The following is a 6,627-nucleotide window of genomic DNA, read 5'->3' on the forward strand; positions in this document are numbered from 1 at the left end:
GAAAGATGAAAATAATCTTGCTCCTCTCTTCTTAAGACATGGAACTATTTCAGAGGAGCTTTAAAGGAGAGAGAGATTTGCTGAGTGAGAATATTATCCCAGCAGTACAAAAAATGGTGGTGGTATTTTTTAGGGGACTTGGGGCTTGGAATGGGGCAGTCCTCATGGTGTTACTCCTTTCCTGTTGACTGAGTGTGTACACATTCTTGAGAAATAATATTCTGAATGTCTCAGAGTCCAACCTGACCCTTGAGAAGATGACAGATACCATTTTGAACACAGCTGGCTGTCAAACAACATGGGTTTGAACAGCAGGAATCCACTTTCTTGCAGATAGTTCTTGATAAATACACTACAGTGTCCTTAGGATATTCTCCATAACATTTTCTTTTCTCTAGCTTACTTGATTTTAAGAATACAGTATGTAATACATATAACAAACAGAATATGTGTCAATCGACTGTTTAGTTATTAGTAAGGCTTCCGGTCAACACCAAGCTCTCAGTAGTTAAGTTTGGGGAGAGACAAATGTTACATGTGGATTTTCTACTGTGTGAGGGTCAGCCCTCCTAACCCCTGAGATGTTCAAGGATTAGTTATAATGTTGATGACTAGAAAAAGAGCAAAATTGAGTCAAATAAGTTTGGTTTCCATTATTTTTTGGAGTGTGTGTGTGTTCCTTTTGGACTGGAGGAAAAATGGTCATAATCACCCTTGCACCTAAGCCATATTTACACTTTTCTATATTAATGTTAAGAACAAATGTTAAGAACAAATGGTCAGCCTCACTTTTTTTCTTAATTTTTTAAAATGTTTATTTACTTTTGAGAGAAAGAGAATGTGAGAGCAGGGCAGGGGCAGAGACAGAGGGAGACACAGAATCCAAAACAGGCTCTAGGCTCTGAGCTGTCAGCACAGAGCCAGACATGGGGCTCAAACCCATGAGCTATGAGATCATGACCTGAGCTGAAGTCGGATGCTTAACCCACTGAGCCCCACAGGCACCCCCTCACTTCTTTAATCATGGGACAGTTTGTCTGTTAGGAGAAAGCAAAGCCCCCAGTCTATTTAAGTTACAAAATTACCTTAACATATTAAACTTCACTATGGTAACATATCCTAAATTTTCATGCTCTGGAAGGAAATACGTTACTCTGAGCTTCACCAGTAAGAGAAATGGAGATAAGATCTAATTAAGTTCAGAAGTCATTTTTGGAAACAGTCACTTTGATTCACCGACTCATTACTAGCAGTATGTTGACTCATACACAGCGCTGCCATATTCCTTTGAAAACCACACATCCGTCAGTATTTTTCACAAACATCCTTGTTTGCTTTTGCCTGTCATTTTGCATTATTATTGACAGATATGAACTGCCCACACCACTTTCTGCCACCTAAACATGATTAATTTGCCACGGTATCCAAAACTAGACATGGCATTTGGAGTGGGCAATTTACATGTAATCAAAACAAGCCCAAATCAAGTCCATTGGGCTGAACCCCAGACCCTGGAGACTCTCCCACATCCGTCCATTGTCACGGCTGCTTTTGTGAATGCAAGTTGTAAGATTCAGTGTGTCTGTTGGTTTGCTGACAACTATAATTTTTAAAATAATATTTGCTGGAGTAGTCTGCTGGTGAGGAGAGCTCACAAAGGGCCAAAATTCAGTATTCTTGACCAGGATTCAAAACCTAACCTAAGTTTTGTTTGCAGGTTGACAGCCCAAAATGGTTGGTTAAAAATACATGAATGCAGATGGCTGTATGCAAGAAAGTCACAGCTGTTCAACCTGGTAAGATTCACATGAACATGTTCTCCGCCAAGGTATCTAAAGCTTTAAGCAAAAAGGCACAATAGGGGGTGTCCTTGTTCTGATATAATTACCCCTTACCTCTGCCCTTCCTTGCTCCTCTCCTCGCTCCAGCATTATGAGGCATGAAACATGGCCGGGCTCCCTAAATCCCACAGGGCCATGATTATTTCATGATAACAATGCTCCCTGGAGTGGTCTTATTGGTATTATAAAAAGTGTTTATTGTGGAGAAAGGCTATATTTTTGGTGCTGGCAGCAAAGGCTATTGAGAGGCAAGCACAGCTGTGGTTATGGTTTGAATTGATTAATCTCATGCTTTAGACATCTCATTAGCCAATCAAAGTAATCTGAAAATAAGAAGGAAATTGGTAGAGAGGAGCAGAACACATTCAGAATGAGGCCCTTCCTTGTTTCCTGCTGCAGACAGCAGTGAAGCTTCTCCTGAGTTCTCTTTGCTCCCACTGCAGGGGAAAACGATTCATTGCACACCCTGCCCTCTCACAGTCAAATCCAGTGATCTGATTGGCTCTCTCAGTATTTTCTAAGCCATGAAGTGCCTCAATTTTATCCTCAGAGACAAGATTAGGAGGTAAACATTGGAGGCAGCCAAAAATCAAATGACAATCGCCATAAATATGAGGATATTGGCAACACGATGGTTGGGAGTGAGGGGTAGCATCCACATGGCACACTTGTCCAGTCAGCACCCCCAGAATCACTACTCAGGGTGTAGTCCTTGGTGTAGGCTGCAGTGAGAAGTCCAGCTGCACATCCCTAACACAGACATCAAAATGAGTCTCGTTCATGGAGGGAGAGCAGATACTGCCGGACACGCCAAAACAGGCACATTGTGGGCACAGATCGGCAATTAGGGATGAGCCTGGGGGCCCCTACAGTGAACAGAGGGGGTAGAAGTGGTTGGTTCTTTTAGGCACAGACATTACTGAGAAAACCCCATTAGATCCATCCGTCTTTAAAACGTAGCCTTTATCCCTTGCCTCAGTAGCGAAAACATCATTCTATGCCATTAGTGGAGAGATGGTGAGCATTTTGTCAGGAACTGTTTATTTAGCATCTTTTATGTGCGTTCTGGGTGCAGAAGGGTGAGGTTCACAAGTGAGCGAAGTCTGGACTTTGTCCTTGAGCCAGCGTGCTTACAATCCAGAGCATTGATAGAGAATTCCTAACCCACTGAATGCTGTGGACCCTTTCAGTCATCTGGTGAAGTTTTAGTTTCTGAATCATATTCTCAGAATATGTTTTAAAATTATTAAATAGATATCATAGGATCACAAGAGACGCCAGTAGTACTGACAGTTATCAAAATATTTTTAAAAATCTGCGGTATAGTAGTAACATGCGGTTCCTTATTGCTGCATTAAATAACCACAATTAGTAGTGGGTCTACCAAATTAGGAATTGGTATAAAAATAATTTGATGTATCTATAATAAGTATGACATGTGAAAATATTTGCCATTTTTATGAATGGCAAAGTCACAGGTACTTGTTTCCTTTCTTTGTAGTTGAAGGGTATGTCTAATTTCAAGTAGATGTCTTTGAAAATAGGGGTGTGGATTTTTTTCCCATCTCAGTTCAGGGTGGCATTGGCTATTTAAAACTTGCCTTAAGAAGTCCGTGGGACCACATATATGTTTAAAACGCCTTATAATTCTCTTTTTGATTTCTCTCCCTATAGCACAGGTTAAAGCTGAGGTCAAGGGGAAGAGATAGAATGTTATCTGCTGGAGTCTCTAGTCACTGGGACCTCCACCCTGGGGATTGAAAAAGAGGCATGGTAGGTCTGGGATCCTCCCTCCAACTGAATCCTTTATTGGTCTGCTTGAAGCTTTCCCTACTGTGTGAGCTGGCACATGGCGCTCCTCTGGCACTCCTCTGGCGGAGCTGAAGGTACCAAGCCCAGATGCTGCCCCTCCCCACTCCCATGCCCAGGGCAGAAGATGTGCTCCCACGGACCTTTGTAAGAAGAGTTTCAGGGGAGCCTACATGGCTCAGTGGGTTGAGCGTCCTCCTCTTGATTTCGCCTCAGGTCATGATCCCAGGGTTGTGGGATCAAGCCCCATGATGGACTCCACTCTGGGCATGGAGCATGCTTGGAATTCTCTCTGTCTTTCTCTCTCCTCCAACCCCTCTCCCCTGTTCACATGCTTTCTCTAAAATATTAAAGTAAAATAAAATAAAATAAGTTTCAAATAGACACTGCCAATTCATGGATATTCTGCGATCAAATGTACTTGCCATTTCAGCCCTAAGTGTGAAAATGCCCCCGACGGTATTGTGTTCAAGGATGACAGTGTATAAGATCCTAAACTGAATACCTAGTTCCAGCTATGCTGAGTTCACGAGCAATGAATGTTTCTTGGTCTTACTGTGGTTTCCTCCGTCCTTGTTACTTTTGTACAACCTAATGAATTCAGCTTGCTCTGAGCAGAGGTGCTTGGTATGATTGTGCAGGTTGTGACCAAGTGTGTGAGGTCTGAGGGAAGGTGGGGCTGGATTTCCCAACCAGTGCAGAACTAAGTTCACCTTCTTGGGGCTTTTTATACCTCTTAATTTTATCCAAAGTACCTTATATGCTGGTAGGAATTTTAGGTCTTGATCTACATTCTTTCTTAATTTTTAAAAAAGTGTGTATTTTTCTAGCTCTCTCTTTCTCCTCTGCCTGAGCTAAATAAAGACCCCCTCTTTGGTCATTAAGGGAATTAGAAGCTCCCAGGCTGTAGGAGGAAGCCACTTAAACCTTCCTTTTAAAACTTTACTTTGTCCTATTTACAAAGATTCAATATATCTTATCTTCATGTTCACCCAAACTTGAGTCATTTCTATTCTATGTGTTTTCTTCTCGTATTCCCATGCTAACTATGTTTTTATTTAATATTTTTATTAAATTTTTTTAAGTTTATTTGAGAGAGAGACAGAGATAGCACAAGTAGGGGAGGGGCAGAGAGAAGGCAGAGTCCCAGTTAGGCTCCACATTGTCAGTACAGACCCTGATGTGGGGATCCAACTCACAAAATGTGAGATCATGACCTGAGCTGAGATCAAGAGTTAGACACTTTACTGACTGTGTTACCCAGCTGCCCCTTTATTTAAAATCTTTAAGGGGAGCCTGGGTGGCTCAGTCCGTTGAACATCCGACTTCTGCTCAGGTCATGATCTCACAGTTTATGAGCTCGAGCCCCGCGTCGGGCTCTGTGCTGACAGCTCGGTGCCTGGGGCCTGCTTTGGATTCTTTGTCTCCCTCTCTCTCTGCCCCTCCCCCGCTCATGCTCTGTCTCTGTCTCTCTCTGTCAAAAATAAACATTAAAAATTTTTTTTTAATTCATCTTAAAACCTCAGCATACACATTAAGAAAACTCCAATTTGAAATTATTAATGAAAAATAGGAATTAATTGCCATAAAGAGAGGTAACTGTGAGAGTGCCCCATGCTATGAAAATCAAATGTTAATGTTCAATTCTACTTAAATACTGTTGTCTGAAGACCCTCAGCTCAAGGCCTACCATCTGTTAGAGCAAAGAATTATAAGCATTATAGAAGTTTTAAGGACCCATTTGTACCAATTTGAGACTTTTTCTTGAGAATACAGGAAGAAAGTTGAAGAGGGAATAGCTTTCTGTGTGTGTGTGTGTGTGTGTGTGTGTGTGTGTGTGTGTGTTGGTTTTATTTGAGTATAGTTGACATACAATGCTACATTAGTGTCAGGTACAAAACAGTGATTCACCATCTCTATATGTTATGCTGTGCTCACCGCAAGTATAGCTACCCTCTCTTACCATATAGTGCTATTATAATATCATTGGCTATGCTCTGTATGCTTTTATTATCTATCTATATATATGTATACAAAGCAAATGTCATATATATATATGTGTGTGTGTATATATACATATATATGATATATTTTTTATTCTTGTAACTTATTCAGTAACTCGAAGACTGTCTCCTTCTCCACTTCACACATTTTGTCCATCCACTGCCCATTCTTCCCTCTGGCAGCCATCCCTTTGTTCTCTGTTTTTATGGGTCTGATTCTTTTCTATGTTTGTTTATTCATTTATTTTGTGTTTTAGATTCCACATATGAGTGAAATCTTACGGTATTTGTCTCAGCCTGACTTATTGCACTTACCATAATACCCTCTAGGTTCATCCATGTTGTCACAAATGGCAATTAGCTCATCCTTTTTTAAGGATGTACCATATTCAGTTGTCTATGTATATATGCACATATATATGTATACCACATACCACATCTTCTTTATCCATCCAACTGTAGATGGGCAGTTGGGTTACTTCTGTATCTTGGCTGTTGTAAATAATGCTGCAATAAACAGGGGCACATATATCTTTTTGAATTATTGTTTTCATTACGTTTCCGCAGGGGTGCGTGAGGGTTCCTTTTTCTCCACATCCTCACCAACACTTTTTTTTTTTTCATTTTAGCTATTCTGGTAGGTGAAAGTGATAGTTTATTGTGGTTTTGATTTGCATTTCCTTGATGATTAGTAATGTTGAGCATCTTTTCACGTGTCTGTCTGCCTTTAGTATGCCTTCTTTGGAAAAAAGCTGTTGACTTCCTCAGTCCATTTTTAATCTGATTGTTTTCTCGTGTTCGGCTGAGTTATATAAGTTTTTTATATATTTTGAATATTAACCCTTTATCAGATATACTATTTGCAAATATATTCTCCTATTCGCTAGGTTGCTTTTTGTTTTGTTGATGGTTTCCTTCACTGTGCAAAAACATTTTATTTTGTTGTAGTCCCAATAGTTTATTTTTGCTTTGGT

The sequence above is a fragment of the Prionailurus bengalensis genome, chromosome A2, assembly GCF_016509475.1.
Source record: "Prionailurus bengalensis isolate Pbe53 chromosome A2, Fcat_Pben_1.1_paternal_pri, whole genome shotgun sequence".
NCBI lineage: Eukaryota > Metazoa > Chordata > Mammalia > Carnivora > Felidae > Prionailurus > Prionailurus bengalensis.